Source organism: Boleophthalmus pectinirostris, unplaced genomic scaffold, assembly GCF_026225935.1.
Source record: "Boleophthalmus pectinirostris isolate CB_2022bp ecotype Guang Dong unplaced genomic scaffold, ASM2622593v1 HiC_scaffold_3, whole genome shotgun sequence".
Classification (NCBI taxonomy): Eukaryota; Metazoa; Chordata; class Actinopteri; order Gobiiformes; family Gobiidae; genus Boleophthalmus; species Boleophthalmus pectinirostris.
The window spans coordinates 4,897,911-4,915,791 of NW_026571299.1; positions in this window are offsets into that span (position 1 = coordinate 4,897,911).

The following is a 17,881-nucleotide window of genomic DNA, read 5'->3' on the forward strand; positions in this document are numbered from 1 at the left end:
GGGTTAACGGGCAGGTGCAGGCAGGTGTGGTCCTGTCCTGCGCGGGTGCGGGTCTCCAAAAAATGGACCCGTGCAGGACTCTGCGCTGTAGAGCTTCATTATGTAATACATTAATCTTGGGTTCGTTACATAAAGAAGGAGGAAAATAACAAAAGGACGACAGCAGCAATAAGTTTTAAGAAGCAAGACGCAAAAAGTGTTGTAAGTGTCCTGTGTGAGAAAAGTGTATAAAGTTTGTGCTGAGGGGTTTTACAGCCTTAAAACAGATAGAACAATTGTAAAAAATAAACTTAACTTCGCGGATTTCACCTATCGCGGGTTATTTTTAGAACGTAACTCCTAAAATAAACGAGGGACCACTGTATAGGACCTTTTAGAGCAGCACGAATACAGAACTCATTATGAAACCTGATCTGACGCTCATTGGCAGCTCCCCCAACCTGTAGTCATGAGTTCTTTTATTAAACCCATCCTTTATTTCCTTGGTACTGTCTCACACCGAAGCCTAATTACTGTGTGTTCCATCGCCGCGTGAACAACAATAATTAAAAAGAGATTAAAACAAAACCGGGGGCTTTTTGGAACCTGCCGGGACATTTTGTTTTGGCGGAGGTGAACAGTTTGTAGCATCCGCCGAGACTGACTGACAGCGCTTCACACTCCCAAGGAAAAAAGAAAAAAAAACGTAAAAATAAACCCTGGATCTTAGCCATCTGTCGCTAACGTGGAAGCTGGGCCCACCTGCTGCTGCCGGGGCCGGGTCACGCTCCGGTGTCGGGGATTGCGAGCAGGCGTTAGCTCGGGGCGCATATGGATGAAGGAGAGGGGAGCGCCGGAGGTGAGCTGTCAGTCACGCGAGCATATGCTAAAGCTCGTACGGCGGGCTTATTAGCGACAGCTGCGGAAGGAAACACGCTTAATGAAAAGAACGGATTTTACGACCGAACCGACCGGCGATTTATCACTTTTAACATTTTACAACTTAACCCTTCAAGACCTGAGGGCGGTTTTAGTACATTTGTCCTCGCCTGGATTCTTTTTCTTAATTTTGCTTTTAAAACTCCAACTTTTACCCCTAATGAAGTGTTACACATCCTTTTTTTTTTTTTCATTAAAACCTATTATTTCATAATCTGCTGCTGTAGTTGGTCCCGGTCAAGCAGAAGTAAACAACAAGGCCAAAAATTCAAGTTAATGCATCTGATATAAAAATGTATTGAACAGATACATATGTACTCTAGTTTATGAAACTGTTGACCTTTTTTCTGTACCATTTTTGGTTCTAAAGTTCCATACGTTTTAAACAGACCATGTATGAAACATGGAACAAAAATTATTTCCCAAATTTCAAAGACCTGCAAATCATGTAAATAAATGGATGTATTTCATCATATCTTGTGTTATTCCATCTTTGAACTGTTGATGAAGGTACATGTTTTTTTTTTTTTTTATGTATTTAAAATGATAAAAATTTGCTTGGAAGGACTGACATATTTTATAGAAATAGTTTCCTTTCATTTTGAAGTAATATTAAAGTATTCAGAAGAAAAAAGCGACAAATGATGTAAAATCCTGCACCTTCTACTTGTTTGCACAATTTTCCCTCCGTTACTTTTCCCTCCGTTACCATGACCTTTCTTAATAAAAAATCTCATGAGTCAAAAAGTAAGAGGTTTTTCAACCTAATCTTGTACCATATGGTAGAAAACTATATGAAGCAAATATTCAAACCAGTTTGTTAAGGATATGTAAGTGAGAACCAAGAGTTATCACTGTTTGGATTTATTGCCCAAAAAGTGCTGCATATTTCATTCCCTCCGTTACCGACATGAGTTTTAAAAATTTTTTGTCAACAACTTGAAAGAATATCACAGGTTTAACTTGACCCTGTTGGAGTGTAACTCTTTCCTACATTCTGATACTTTACTTATTTCAATAGTTCCTCTAGTTTCTGAATAAGAGACATTTGAATGTCAAAAATCTGCCCCTGTTTCCCTCCGTTACCACTTGACTGGACACTTTTGTCTTCGCCTGGATTCTTTTTCTTAATTTTGCTGTTAAAACTCCAACTTTTACCCCAATGAAGTGTTACACATCCTTTTTTTTTTCCAGTAAAACCTATTATTTCTCAATCCTGCTGCTGTAGTTGTATCATGTGGCTGTAATAAAAGCAACAGGATCAGAAAAACAAAAAATAAAATTCACACTTTTTCACACAAAAGTAAGTAAGTAAGTCTTTATTTATATTGCGCTTTCACAGACATTTCTGTCCCCAAAGAGGCTTTACACTTTATTCAACATTTTTCATTTAGCATTATTCATTCATACAGCATTATTCATTCACTCTACACCTGGTGATGGTAAGCGACTATTGTAGCCACAGCTGCCCTGGGGCAGACTGACAGAAGCACGGCTGCCATGCCACTCGGCGCCATCAGTCCCTCCGACCACCATCACTCACACACACACCACTTTCATACTAGGCAAATTGGGCGAAGTGTCTTGCCTAAGGACACAATGATTGAATTGATTGTATTTAACTGACCTTGACTATCAACTGTTCTGGAGACCTGGAGCATGTTTTGTGTTGATGGGGGAAACCGGAGGAAACCATCCAGACACAGGGAGAAACATGCAAGGCCCAGGCGACCCGGGGATCGAACCAAGAACCTTCTTGCTGTGAGGCAGCAAAACACACAAAAACATGTATAAACAACTTTTTGGACATAAAAAAAAAAGTTTAATTTAGGGCCTTAGCTACAAAAGTGCAAAATATCAAGTCTGTAAATAAACAAAAAATATCTGACGTGGGGCCACCACCTGCAGGAGGCGCTGTGAGGGGCCGGTGCTGAGATCTGGACACCAGTCGACGGCCTCGACAACCAGATCTCCGGACATGGAGACTCTGGGGACTCTGAATGTCACCTCGCTGGGGGAAGGAGCCTGAGCTTGTGCGGGAGGTTGAGTGTTACCGACTAGATACAGTCGGCCTCACCTCCACGCACAGTTTAGGCTCTGGAACCCAACTCCTTGAGAGGAGCTGGACTCTCCATTTCTCTGAAATAAAACTTAAAAATAAAAATAGCAGGGGATGCACAGTTACGCAGACCAAGATGTGTAATTGGAGCCAGGCTGGTGCCACTTAGTCCCTCCACACAATTTCATTTCTCTCCAGTGACTAGGTCAGAAATCAGAATACACTAGATGGTTTGTAAGGACCCTGGAAGTTGTAGACTGCACACCGACCAATCAGCACAGAGCTATGAAGCTGGCAATTGGACGTCACTGAGTGTTCTGACACATCACATACGTCACGACCAAATAGCAGTGACTGGTTTAATAAAATAGTACCCACCTACCGTCGAGCGAGCGAATCCTAATGCTGCGAGGTCAGACGGTTTCCACGAAGTGAAACCAGCTGATGAATCAAATGGGATTTTCCATTTATTTGAGAAATATCTGCACTTAGAGCGTTTCTTTTCTTTTTCAATTGTTACGAACACAGACGCTCAGAGCATCGACCGTTTTGACTCACTACACTCTTTGGTAAAGTTTGAGCCAATGAGAACGGACAGAGCACATGAGTTTGGCGGAAATCAAAGTTCCTATTGGACACTCGTTTTCCAAGCGTCATCGTGCAGCGAGTGATGTAGGATAATGCCAGAAATATGCTCGGAAAGCTGCAACTTTATAAAACATATTCCCAGGCGTCATATACGATACCGTCGGTCTCGGCCTCGTCCTTTTCAAAATCAAACACTGGGACATCCTCAGTTTGTGGTGGTTGGTCACACCAGTTCCTCAAAGCCTGAAATCCTTGTGTCCTTAGGCAAGACACTTCACCAACATTGCTTAGTATGAAAGTGGTGTGTGAGTGAGTGATGGTGTTGGTCTGAGGGGCCGATGGTGCAGATTGGCAGCCTGGCTTCCATCAGTCTGTCCCAGGGCAGCTGTGGCTACAGTAGCAGTTTACCACCACCGAGTGTGGAGTGAATGAATAATAATCTGTAAAGCGTCTTGAGTGTCCAAAAAAGCGCTGTATAAAACTGATGTTTTATTGGTAATAATAATATTGTGAAACAAGTGTGTAATTAAGGAAAATTGTTATGCAGAGACATTCACGACTGAGACATGAGTCAGTACAGTCACATTTTCTTTGTGTTTTGGTCATTTTTTAAGCAGCTTTTCAGTATTTTACATCAACAAATAACAATATACGCATCTCTTTAATGTTGGCAGTGATCAAATTGGTCCAAAATAGAGACATCTGGGACATTTCTTGTATAAAACTCGGACAAATCACAGGTTTGGGATAAATCTGCTGGGACAGGGGACACAGGACTCAACACTGGGTAAACAGGGACGTGTGGTCACCTTATTCCCGACAGCAAAACTAATGTACAAGGCAAAAAAAAAAAAAAAGGAACGAACCACAAAAACTATTTAGAAACATTTTATTGAAAGAGAAAGTACTTGTAATTTAAGGTGCACACATGTCTTTAAAATGACCAGGATCCGTACAACACATGTTTGAGTAACTCTTTATTATTAATCTGTTTACATTTTCAAAGCTCAAAAGGCTCTGGTCCACCTTGTGATGTCATGGAGTGCCACATTTATTTAGCATAAATTCTCTCTGTAAATGTGAGCTCTGTCTCGACAAAACGTGTGGTTATTTTTTAGTTCATAAACACTTGTACCAGTCCAGTTTGAGTATTTATTATTGAAATTATTGATTGATTATAGATGACAGAAATCAAGTTTGATCAGAGTTTAACGTTTATACTTTTTTTTCACCCAGAGTCACGTGTGAGCGGAAAAAGACAAACAAAAAAGAAGACTAAACTGTGATAGAGGTAAAAAAGTAGTTTTAGTCCTGGTTTAGTCCTGGTTTAGACCTGGTTTAGTCCTGGTTTAGTCCTGGTTTAGTCCTGGTTTTAGTCCTGGTTTAGACCTGGTTTAGTCCTGGTTTTAGTCCTGGTTTAGACCTGGTTTAGTCCTGGTTTAGACCTGGTTTAGTCCTGGTTTTAGTCTGGTTTAGACCTGGTTTAGTCCTGGTTTAGTCCTGTTTTAGTCCTGGTTTAGACCTGGTTTAGTCCTGGTTTTAGTCCTGGTTTAGTCCTGGTTTAGTCCTGGTTTAGACCTGGTTTAGTCCTGGTTTTAGTCCCAGTTCAGTCCTGGTTTAGACCTGGTTTAGTCCTGGTTTAGTCCTGGTTTTAGTCCCAGTTTAGTCCTGGTTTAGTCCTGGTTTAGACCTGGTTTAGTCCTGGTTTAGACCTGGTTTAGACCTGGTTTAATCCTGGTTTAGTCCTGTTTTTTTTCCCTGGTTTTAGTCCTGGTTTTGTCCTGGTTTTAGTCCTGGTTCAGTCCTGGTTTAGACCTGATTTAGACCTAGTTTAGTCCTGGTTTAGACCTGGTTTTAGTCCTGTTTTTTTCCCTGGTTTTAGTCCTGGTTTCATCCTGGTTTCATCCTGGTTTAGACCTGGTTTAGACCTGGTTTAGTCCTGGTTTAGTCCTGGTTTAGTCCTGCTTCAAACTTGGTTCAGTCCTGGTTTAGTCCTGGTTTATTCCTGGTTTAGTCCTGTTTTTTTTCCTGGTTTTAGTCCTGGTTTTGTCCTGGTTTTGTCCTGGTTTAGTCCTGGTTTTAGTTTTAGTCCAGTTCAGTCCTGGTTTAGACCTGATTTAGACCTAGTTTAGTCCTGGTTTAGACCTGGTTTTAGTCCTGTTTTTTTTTTTTTTTTTGGTTTTAGTCCTGGTTTCATCCTGGTTTCATCTTGGTTTAGTCCTGGTTTAGACCTGGTTTAGTCCTGGTTTAGTCCTGCTTCAAACCTGGTTTAGTCCTGGTTTAGTCCTGGTTTAGACCTGGTTTACCTGGTTTAGTCCAAGTTCGATCAGAGTTTAACCTTTAGACATTTTTTGTTCACCCAGAGTCAGACGCCAGAGTCGCGTATGAGCTGAAAAAGACAAACAAAAACAAAGACTGAACATTGATAGAGGTAAAAAAGAAAAAAAAAAAGAAAAGTCCCTCCTCAGAGCACATGGCTAATTAGAGAGAATAAAGTGAGTTTGCGGCGCCGTTATCGGGCGTCTCTGCAGGTCGCTGAGCCGCGCTCCTGCTTCCAAACACTAAACGAAGACATTAAAGCGGAAACACAAATCTCTGTTCTGTCAATATCGGAGTTTGAGCCTCCGCAGTCTGAGGTTTTTCCACCGGTCGCAAAAAAAAAAAAAAAAACAGCTGTGGCTCTCAAACACACGCGCTGTCAGAATCTGTGCACAGAGGAGGACTAATAAGAGAGCGCTCCAGTCAAATGAAGCTCAACGACGTTTGCAGTTATAGAAGCGAATTTGGAGAGAGGAATTTATTTAGACAAAATAAATAAATAAAACAAATAAAAGAAAATAAACAAAAAGATAAACGTTTAACCGTGTTCTGTGGTGTCGCTGAAGAGAGAAAGAGAGAGGAAAAGTTAAACATGAATCATCTCCAACACGATTCACACACAGAACAGACTCACCATCATCAGCACCTCCTCTGTCACAGAAAAAACAACAACACATATAATCCACTGAGTCGTGTCTTTTAGTCCGACAGAAGCTGAACCACATCAGCGCACAAGGAAAGAGCTTTTTTTTTTCCATCAATCCATCCATTTTCTTCCACTTATCCGGGGTCGGGTCTGAAAAGGGCCTCCCAGACTTCCCTCTCCACACACACGTCCTCCAGCTCTTCCGGCGGGATCCCGAGACGTTCCCAGGCCAGCCCAGAGACATAGTCCCTCCAGCGTGTCCCAGGTCTGCCTCGGGGCCTCCTACTGGTGGGGTGTACCTGGCTTTTTTTTTTTTTTTTTTTTTCAGCACTAAAAGTTTACGCAAATTAGTCATGCAATTTTAAGTTTTGTTTCTGTAAAACATAAACAAATGCGGCAAAGCTGAATTATATTATGGTTATGGTTTATGTGTTGTAAAGTTGAGTTTATTTATGCAGAAGAAGGAGCTGAGCTGAAAGGCAAAGCTCTCGATTTACCGGTCAGTCTACGTTCCTCCCCTCACCTATGGTCATGAGCTCTGGGTAGTGAGATCGCGGATACAAGCGGCTGAAATGAGTTTCCTCCGCAGGGTGGCTGGGCGTCTCCCTTAGAGATAGGGTGAGGAGCTCAGTCACACGGGAGGAGCTCGGAGTAGAGCCGCTGCTCCTCCACGTTGATAGGAGCAGCTGAGGTGGCTCGGGCATCTGTTCCGGATGCCTCTTGGACGCCTCCCTCAGGAGGTGTTCTGGGTATGTCACCGGGAGGAGGCCCCGGGGAAGACGCAGGACACGCTGGAGGGACTATGTCTCTCGGCTGGCCTGGGAACACCTCGAGGTTCCCCCAGAAGAGCTGGAGGACGTGTGTGTGGAAAGGGCAGTCTGGGAGTCCCTGCTTAGAACTGCTGCCTCCACGACCCGGTCCGGATAAGCGGAAGAAAATGGAATGGAGTTTTAATCAAAAATCTGCTGCAGTGTAACTTGTACAATGTTTGGAAAGGTTGGGTTTGATCTGCGCAGTTAGTTTTACTCTACTGATGATGTGTTGTTGCAGTAGTAATCCTGCTCAGTAAGAGAGGAACTGCACGTTCAGACATGTGGTGCATGTGCTTGGCTGAGGAGCCCAAGGTGTGAAGCTACCATCTGTGGGATTATGACTGAGCGCCTCTAAGTCAGAATCCCGCCTAGACGTAACGATACCGTAGCGCCGCGGATCTTCGAGTGGTCCAGGACAGCCGGCCGGCGCGTGTCGATGGGCAGAGCCGGTCATGACGGGGCCGGGGCGCGGCCGACAAGGGTCGCCCCTCTCCCATCTCGCACCTCATGTTTGTGGAGAACCTGGTGCTAAATCACTTGCACCTGATTCTCCTCACCGCTGGTTAGAATCTCCTGAACTTCCTCTGCTAAAGGAGCTCATGGTTGTTTGTATTTTTCCTGGTTTATTAAATTAATTTAAGTTAATTTTTGCGCTTGCACATTTGTAAGATTATGTCAAGAAACCGGGATACTCCATTTGATCATGTCACGGGGATATGAGTGTCCTGGTTTCTCAGAGCGCGTATCCTGAATAACCGGGATATGGATAATAACCGGACTACTGATGTGCATGTAAACACACTCATTGGCTTTTTTGATCGGGATGACATGAAGAGTAATTGTTCCAAATTTCAAACAGAAAGAAGTGAAGGAAAAACAGGATTATTTGGATATAATGCGAAACTATCTCCTTAAGACACATGATGATTTTAGATTTTATTGGTCAACCATGAACCAATGATTTCCCCGACCGCACGCCACCGCTTTCTTTTCAGACTGTGTTCAAATAAAACTCAGATTAAATTGTCAGACGGAGCAGTGCTTCCAGTTAGCGAGCGTCACGCCTCCGGGGAACAACATCAGCCGCAGAGTCTCTCCGGAAACCCTGGATGTCCGCCGGTGTCGAATTTGTAGATTTTGCTGCCCGCGAAAGACGACAGCGCTATTCCGGGCGCGTGACTCACGGACCGTCAGCGGCATCATTAAAACATCACGGTAAAAAGTCGGCGGTGAAACATCCGCCGCGCCGATCCGTCCGCGCTCCCCGCAAACGCCGCTTTAACTCATGTTTTATTAATGCCCGCTCACCTGCGCCGGCGGAAACACGACGCTTTAGGAAAACCGCAAGACACAATTTGTCACTTTGGCCGGATCGCAGGCGGGATTAGAGGTGACGTTTCGGAGGATGGAGGGATGGATGGAGGAGAGACGGAGAGAGGGGAGGGGGTGTGATTATTCGGGGCTGAGGTAAGTTTTGCGTCGCCGTGACAGCTGTCGTTCGGAGGGCGCTAAAGTGAAGGTAATGGGCAAAATGGGCGCCGGTGTCAGGGGCCCCTGTCAGCGGTGAGGAGCACCGGGGACGACGACACATGACACCGAGAGAGAGAGAGGAGGGAGGGAGAGAGGGAAGAGGAGAGAGAAAGAGGAGGGAAGAGAGTGAAGAAGTTGAGAGTGAGGAAGAGAGGAGGACGGAGGAGCGTGGGGAGGAGATGGAGATGGAGGGAGGGAGGAGAAGAAAGAGGGAGAGGAGGAGACGGAGAGAGAAGGAGAGAGGAGGCAGAGAGAGGGAGAGAGAGAGAGAGTGGGAGGAGGCATAAAGAGGGAGAGAGAAGATGACAGAGGGAGAGGAGGAGGTTGAGAGACAGCAAGGGAGAGAGAGGAGGAGGCTGTAGGAGAAAAGGAGGGAGGGAATGAGTGGGATGGAGAGAGAGAGAGAGAGAGAGAGAGGGAGGGGGAGACTGAGAAAGAGACAGAAGGAGAGAGGGAGGGAGAAGGCGGAGAGATAGGAAGGGAGAGAAGAGAGCAGGAGGAGGGAGGAAACCGAGAGGGAGGAGCGAGGAGGCTGTAGGAGAGAAGGAGGGAGGGAATGAGAGAGAGGGAGAGAGGAGGCAAGGGCGAGGCTGAGAGAGAGAGAGAGAGAGACAGAGGGAGAGAGGAGGCTGAGAGAGAGGGAGAGAGACGGGGGAGAAGAGGAAGGAGGGAGAGGAGGAGACAGCGAGATAGGAAGGGCAAGAGAGAGAGGAGGAGGGAGGAGACAGAGGAAAGAAGAGAGGAGACAGAGAGGGAGGAAGGAAGGGAGAGAGAGAGAGGAGCGAGGAGGAGACTGAGAGGGAAGGAGAGAGGAGGCAGAAAGAGAGAGAGGAGGAACAAGGAGGCTGTAGGAGAGAAGGAAGGGAATGAGAGAGATGGAGAGAGGTGGAGATGGGGAAATGGAGAGAGGGTGGTCCAAAACTCTTCTTTTTTTTTTTTTGGTTAGATTCTCTAAATTAGAACCTTGCATTTGGTTCCAAAATATTTGGGTCAAAATTTTATGCAAATTAATTAATATTTAGAGTTTCCTCAAGACTCTTAAATTGCCCTGTAGGACCTAAACCAGAGGTGTCAAACTCATTTTGGTCCGGGGGCCGTATCCAACCTACTTTGATCCCAAAAGGGCCGGATCAGAAAACTCATGTCATATAAACCCCAAAAATAACAATAAGTTCAAATATCTGTGCAGAGAAACACAAATCTATTACAGAAATCTTTTTTAACTGATGAACTTTTTCCTTTTACAAAATATTATAATATTATGAACAACCTGAAACTTTAAGAAAAATACAATTTCAGCACAATGTTTTAACATGAACCTGTACGTAAATAGGAATAAGTCAGTTTTTCTTGTAAAATCCTGCACTCTGCTCCATTTTTCTCATGTTGGACATTTTTCTGATGAGGGTGTCACGGTCAACAGTCAAAACGATCGTCCTTTAAGAGCGTTTGGAAAGAGACAAGTCTTCATTTGTGCTGCTCTGGTGGGAGGGGCCACGTACAGAGACGCTGGAGACGCTGCTGTGATAAACACCACAGAAAATTAACAATATTTTAATAGAAAATATAATTAAAATATTTTAGTAGAACATCAGCCAAGGGCCAGATTAAAGGTCTTGGAGGGCCGGATCTGGCCCCCGGGCCTTATGTTTGACACCCGTGACCTAAACTATAACACAACTAAATAAATAAAGCGTATTCCAGTAAACTTCACGCAGCTTGATCAACCTCTAGAACATCTCCTTTTTTCTTCCAAATTTCTTCCTGAATCATCTTTTGGACGCTAAAACCTAATGCAGGATTCTAATGGAGGTGATGTGAAACTTTATTTTTGACCATGTTTTGATGGACCAGCCACAAACTCATGACATCACACTCACTCCAATCGAATTCAATAATATGTATCAACTTCAGGTGAGTGCTTTGCTCAAGGACACCAAACCCTAACCCTGACCCAGCTGCATCAGATCAGCCACAAATACACAGAGAGAACCTGTGGAGCTGTCCATGGTCCTGATGCTTAAAGAACGACTTTAAAAGGAGGTATTATGCTGAATTGACGTTTTGGAGCTTTCCACCACATTCCAACGTTCTTGTGTCTAGTGATAGTTATTATTTATGATATCTGTGGATCATCATGTTATAATTTGGATATTTTAAATCAGAATATTGATCTAAAATTACGTATTTAAAGAAACAGCGCTACAAAAGTGGAGAACGGGATGCGTAGATCACAGTGGGCACTAAAGTCTTTAATACAGGAGAATAAAGTTTACTCAAACATACATATATTGCTTTAAATACAACTTCAAGAGGGTAAAGACCGTCACACACTACAGGATGTTTCGGTCTTAAACGATTTTTTTAAACATGCGACAAAAAGTGACACCACAGACACGAGAAGAAAAAAGAGGGTTTTAATCTCCGATCTCAAAGACTCAGAACACAGCAAAAGACAAAATGTAGTTAAATTAGGATGACTTGAATTAAGAAATTTTTTATCATGATTTGAGTAAAAACAACTTTTTGCACTTAAAATAAGAAAATAAGAAGATCATTTTACTTGTAAAGCTGAATCGACTCCAATAAAGTAAAAAGTTCTTAATTTAAGTCATTTTAATTTAGCTAGATATTGGTTTTTGTTTTTTGTTTTGTTTTTTTTCTCTCCAGTGTTCTACGGTAAAACCACTCGATTTGAGACTCTTAAATGTTCAAAGATCGGACTCTGCACTTCTACTTTGGACACAAGTCAAAACTGTGTTATTATTATTTGTGAAATGTGGAGCAAAACTTCAGATACATGAATTTTAAAGTGTAAAGATTGATGATAAAGCTTCACCTCGATCCGTGCGCTGTGTGGATGTAAACAAACACACGTGAGGAACTACTCTGGCCTTTTTACTTTTAAAGAACGTCTCAAACTGGATTAACAGCACTGTTTTGTGGACTGGAAGTTGATGAATCAGGCTAGAATCTACTCAAATAAAGTAAAATGTTCTTAATTTAAATCATTTTAACTTTCCTAGGTATTGAGATTTATTTATTTATTTTTTTCCAGTGTACTACAGTAAAATCATTCACTTTGAGGCTCTTGAGTTGTTCAAAAGCTCAAAGCTCGGCACTTCTAGTTAAGACACAAGTCAAAACTGTGTTATTATTATTTGTGAAATGTGCTGCAAAACCTGAGATACATGATTTTTTAAAGCATAAAAAATATCCCAAATCTGCAACTTCACCTCAATCCGTGACATTTGAGGACCTACTCTTGCCTTTTTACTTTTAAATAAAGCTTCAAACTGGAGTCACAGCGCTGTTTTGTGGACTGAAGTCATTATTTGCTTTGGACAAATTCTATGGATAATGTGGATGAGACGCTGCACTTTAAATTTACAACTTTACGAGCGGTGAGGAATAAAGTCGCCTCTTTATTTTCGTTATTTCCCGAGTTTGTATCTTGCGTCTCTGTGTCCGTCACTCCGTTTACTCTCGTTTTATCAACTTTTACCGTAGCGTCGCTGATGTTTAGTGGTTACGATCTGAAGAAATCGCAGCCAAAATCAGGCAAACTCTCCTCGAAATACAACCACGACATGACAAAAACCTCTAAAAAAAAAAAAAAAAAAAAAGTTCGCGCGGAAGAGGTCGTCTCTAACTGCGTCTTAATGAAATCAGTAATCATCTGCACTTACAGAGGTTTGTTTGGACGGACCAAATTGGAAACATACATCGTGATAATAAACGCTCCTTTATTTCCCGGCTTGGTTCAATATTGACTCAACAGAAGCATTACTCAAACACACACACACACACACTCGGTAATACATATGCAGAGAAAATTAAGTAAATACAGTGCGGCCTTTCTTACCGTTTTTAATAGAGTGCGGAAAATGAATGGGTCCATGGGGGATCGAGCTAAAAGGGTTAGTTTAAGAAGTCATTAACAAGTCCAAAATACGTTTAGAATCGCCCCGAGGTGTTTAGAAAAAAAACTGAGGACTGACGCGAGGACGAGTGTGAGCGGCAGCAGAGGTCGACGGTTCAATTCTGAGGTGAACTCTTCGGTTTATTTAAAGTTTAGAGGTAAATGTTACGCGAAATTGAGGTTTTAGTCGTGTTGTAATGTTGTTAACTCATCAAAAAAAGACCTGGAGCTGTGTTTTGTTTCATTTATATGTTTGACTAACTCTTTAAACTAAACCAGGACTAAACCAGGTCTAGACCAGGACTAAATCAGGACTAAACAGGTCTAAACCAAGACTGAACCAGGTCTAATCCAGGTCTCAACGAGGTCTAAACCAGGATTAAACCAGGTCTAATCCAGGTCTCAACGAGGTCTAAACCAGGTCTAATCCAGGTCTCAACGAGGTCTAAACCAGGACTAAACCAGGTCTAATCCAGGTCTCAACGAGGTCTAAACCAGGTCTAAACCAGGTCTAATCCAGGTCTCAACGAGGTCTAAACCAGAACTAAACCAGGTCTAATCCAGGTCTCAATGAGGTCTAAACCAGGACTAAACCAGGTCTAATCCAGGTCTCAACGAGGTCTAAACCAGGTCTAATCCAGGTCTCAACGAGGTCTAAACCAGGACTAAACCAGGTCTAATGCAGGTCTCAATGAGGTCTAAACCAGGACTAAACCAGGTCTAAATGCAGGTCTCAATGAGGTCTAAACCAGGACAAAAACAGGTTTAAACCAAGACTGAACCAGGTCTAATCCAGGTCTCAACGAGGTCTAAACCAAGACTAAATCAGGACTAAACCAGGTCTAAACCAGGACAAAAACAGGTTTAAACCAAGACTGAACCAGGTCTAATCCAGGTCTCAATGAGGTCTAAATCGGGACTAAACAAGGACCAAACCAGGTCTAAACCAGGACTAAACAGAGGTAAAAGGTCAATGTTTTGCAAAATTGAGGTTTTAGACGTGTTATAATGTTGTTTCTTTGTCAAAAACTGACCTGGAGTTGTGTTTAGTTTCATTTACATGTTTGACTTTATTATTAGTCTGTGGACATCTTCAAACCTCAAAATGTTCTGTTCCACCTTGTGATGTCATGAAGATGTAGATTTAACAGCTCCTTTTACCTTTAGTTCAGCAGCGATGAACAGTTCCAGAGCTGAAATTATCCGAATGATTCTAGTGAAGGTGTGTGGAGTTTCAAAACACAGTGGAGCACTTTCTATGTCACTACATGACATCACAAATTAGAACAAAGTGTTTTCTATTTAAAGAAAAATACGAGTGAAATATGTACCCAATCAACACTGGGAAGTCCTGTTGACTTCATCAGACCAGGACCTGCAATGTGCACTGGGGGGTTTGCAGCGAGTGTGAAGCGTCTGGGATGAAGATCAGCTCTTCCAAGTGTGAGGTCATGGTTCTTGACTTGCCTCAAGTGGAGGAGTTCAAGTATCTCGGGGTTTTGTTCACGAGTGAGGGGAGGATGGAGCGTGAGATTGACAGGTGGATCGGTGCAGCGTCTGCAGTGATGCCGTCGCTGTATCGGACCGTTGTGGTGAAGAGGAGCTGAGTCGAAAGGCGAAGATTTTGGCTGCGTTCAGACTGCAGCCTGAAGTGACCCAAATCCGAATTTTTTGGCCCCTATGTTCCTGTATCTGATCTTTTAATGACAGTCTGAACGACACAGATCCGATTTTTACCTCCGCCAAGGAGGTTATGTTTTTGCCGGCGTTTGTCTGTTTGTTTGTTTGTTTGTTTGTTTGTTTGTTTTGTTTGTTGTTGTTTGTTTGTTTGTTTGTTTGTTTTTGTTTGTTGTTTGTTTGTTTGTTGTTTGTTTGTTTGTCTGTTAGCAACATAACTCAAAAAGTTATGGACCGATTTTGATGAAATTTTCAGGATTTGTTGGAAATGTGAAAAGGAAGAACTGATTTCATTTTGGGGTTGATCCGGAAGAAATCCTGGATTCTGGATCACTTTGAAATTTTAGTTAACATTGTGGTAAATGGGGCCAAAAAATGTTGTTTCTCAATATCTCGATTAATTATTGACCAAACCCCATGAAATTTGACTCAGGGATGGACAATGGGATCCTCTTTCATATTCCAAATTGAAAGATACGAGACAAATATTTATGGAAAACACAATTAATATGAGGGGGACTGTAGTCCTTGGCGGAGGTCTGCGCTCTCTGAGTGCTTTTCTAGTTTCAAATGTGACCCAGGACACTTGGATATGTGCTCCTGAAACTGATACATATCTGATCTTTTGACATGTGACTTCAGTCTGAACGGCCAAAGTGCATTCATCCACCTACACGTTATCAACAAGACACAAACGTCACTATTCTGCACTGAAGTAGGTGAAAATTGTTAATGAACTCTGTGTCACTGAAGTGAAGCACATCACCACTCACCACTCTTGGCTCCGTCTCCACATCCACACGTTCCTTTCAACGGACGTCGCTGCCGCTGCCCCACAAAAACACCACGACCAAAAACCTCGTCCTTCTCCTTCTCAATCTCCTCCTTAAAACAAGTAAGTTGTTCATGTTCTGGCTCCGGTACGAGAGGAACTTTAAAATCTCCAGGTGCTCGATGCTGCGTCCATGTTTGGACAACTTCTGTAAACACAGAGACGCTCGCTGCGGTTGACGTCGTCGTGTCTCCAGTGTCACATGTGGGACACTTTCGGGTCGTTTTACATTCACACAGCTGATCACATACAAGTCACATTTAATTGGAAATGTGAACGACCTCGCAAAAACATCAGATTTCACAAAAAAATCAGAATTGAGCGTTAAGCCCTGCAGTCTGAACGTAGCCTTTGATATACCGTCTCCGTTCCTCCTATGATCATGAGCTCTGGGGAATGACTGAAATGATGCACTTCCTTAGAGACAGAGTGAGGAGCTCAGTCACACGGGAGGAGCTCAGAGTAGAGCTGCTGCTCCTCCACATCAGGAGGAGCAGTTGAGGCTCCGGCATCTGTTCCGGATGCCTCCAGGACGTCTTCTTCAGGAGGTGTTCTGGGCATGTCCCACCGGGAGGAGACCACGGGGAAGACCCAGGACACACGGGTGTCTGGAGGAAGTGTCCGGGGTGAAGGAAGTCTGGAAGTCCCTGCTTAGACTGCCGCCCCCACGACCCCACCCCGGATAAGTGGAAGAAAATGGATGGATGTTGCCAAATGACCTGCAGTTGGGATTTAACTGCCAACTTCTGGGTCAATGAACAAACTATTTATTATACAGGGTTCCCACAGTCATGGAAATCTTGAAAAAGTCATGGAAAGTGAAAATGTCATTTTCCAGGCCTGGAAAAGTCGTGGAATTTAGTAAATTTAATGAAAGTTTTGGAAAAGTCATGGAATTTTAGTTTATCTTTCAGGCAACTACATCATTCTGTTAAGTTTTCATTGGACTATTCTGATTATTTCTGAACGTTTGCGTCTTTTGTTGAAAAGAGACGACGGGACTTTGAATGTTAAAAAACTATAATCCCAAACCAGAAAGTGAGTGGAAAAAGTTCACGTTTCATATTTAGCCCTAAAAGTCTGATCAGTTCTAGTGTTTTGTGAACTCTTGCTCGTACGCCAGATGCCCTCCCGGCCCGAACCCTCCGTCAGCGTCTCTGTGAACCCGTGTGAAAGAGCGTGGGAGTGCGCCGCGTTTGTTTCATACATTTATTTGATTTCCGCGTCTCCAAAGTGTTCATTATCCTCGGCTCAGAGAGAAGCGGCGTCTGATCCTCTCCTTCTCAAACAGATCTGCCTTAATTGGTCACGATTAACGACTAATTAACATCCCCCCGAGTTTTACGATCCATCTGAAACGCCGCCGCGGCAGAGTGGTTAGCCCGTCGACTCCGCAGACCCGCTCCAGTCAAGTGAAGCTCAGCGAGGTCAAGGGGTTATAAAGACATTTTGGTTTTGGTTTTCAAAATAAAACAAAAAAATAAAAAAAAAAAAATATTTTCTTCATTATTTCTCGTTTCCGTGACTTAAACTGTGATGCTGGACTAAACCAGGACTGAACCAGGACTGAACCAGGACTGAACCAGGTCTAAACCAGGACTAAACCAGGTCGAAAACAGAACTAAACTAGGACTAAGCCAAATTTAAACCAGGACTAAACTAGGTCTAAACCAGGACTAAACCAGGACTGAACCAAGTTTGAAGCAGGACTAAACAGGGCTAAACCAGGACTAAAACAGGACTAAACCTAAAACTAAACCAGGACAAACACTAACCAGGGACTAAACCAGGACTAAAACAGGGAACTAAAACAGGACTAGAACCAGGACTAAACCAGGACTAAAACAGGATGAACAGGACTAAACCAGGACTCAAACCAGGACTAAACCACTAAACCAGGACTAAAGGACTAAACAAGGAAACCAGGACTAAACCAGGACTAAACCAGGACTAAACCAGGACTAAACCAAGGTAAAGGACTAAACAGGAAACTAAAACCAGGACTAAACCAGGACTAAAAGGACTAAAACCAGGACTAACAGGTTTAACAGGACTAAAACAGACTAAACCAGGTAAAGGACTAAAACAGGTCTAAAACAGAACTAAACTAGGACTAAAACAAGACTAAACCAGAACTGAACCAGGACCATTAGTTTCTTTTAAAAATGTCTGAATGAAACAAAAAACCAAAAAACCAAAACTCCAGTTCAGTTTTTGATCAGAAAATGTTGTAACACGAGTCCGTTTTGCCTGATATTAAACCTTTAAACGCACAAAGTGTCTTGCTCAACGACACCACGGAACACAGTTAAACTTTTTTTTTTTTTTATTTTCTTTTATTTGTTTTCTTTAAATTCTTTTGTCGATAATCGTGCGGTGAATCCAGATCTCGTCTTCCTCAGCGTCGCCGTCCTGATGGAAAAATAAACTCGCCCGATCTTCCTCTTCCTGTCGTTTTGTTAACATCCATCCATCTCTCCATCTCTCCATCCTTCCATCTCTCATCATCTCTCATTTTCTCTCTCTCCCATCTCTCTCTCTCTCTCTCATCTCCATCATCTCCATCTCCTCTCATCTC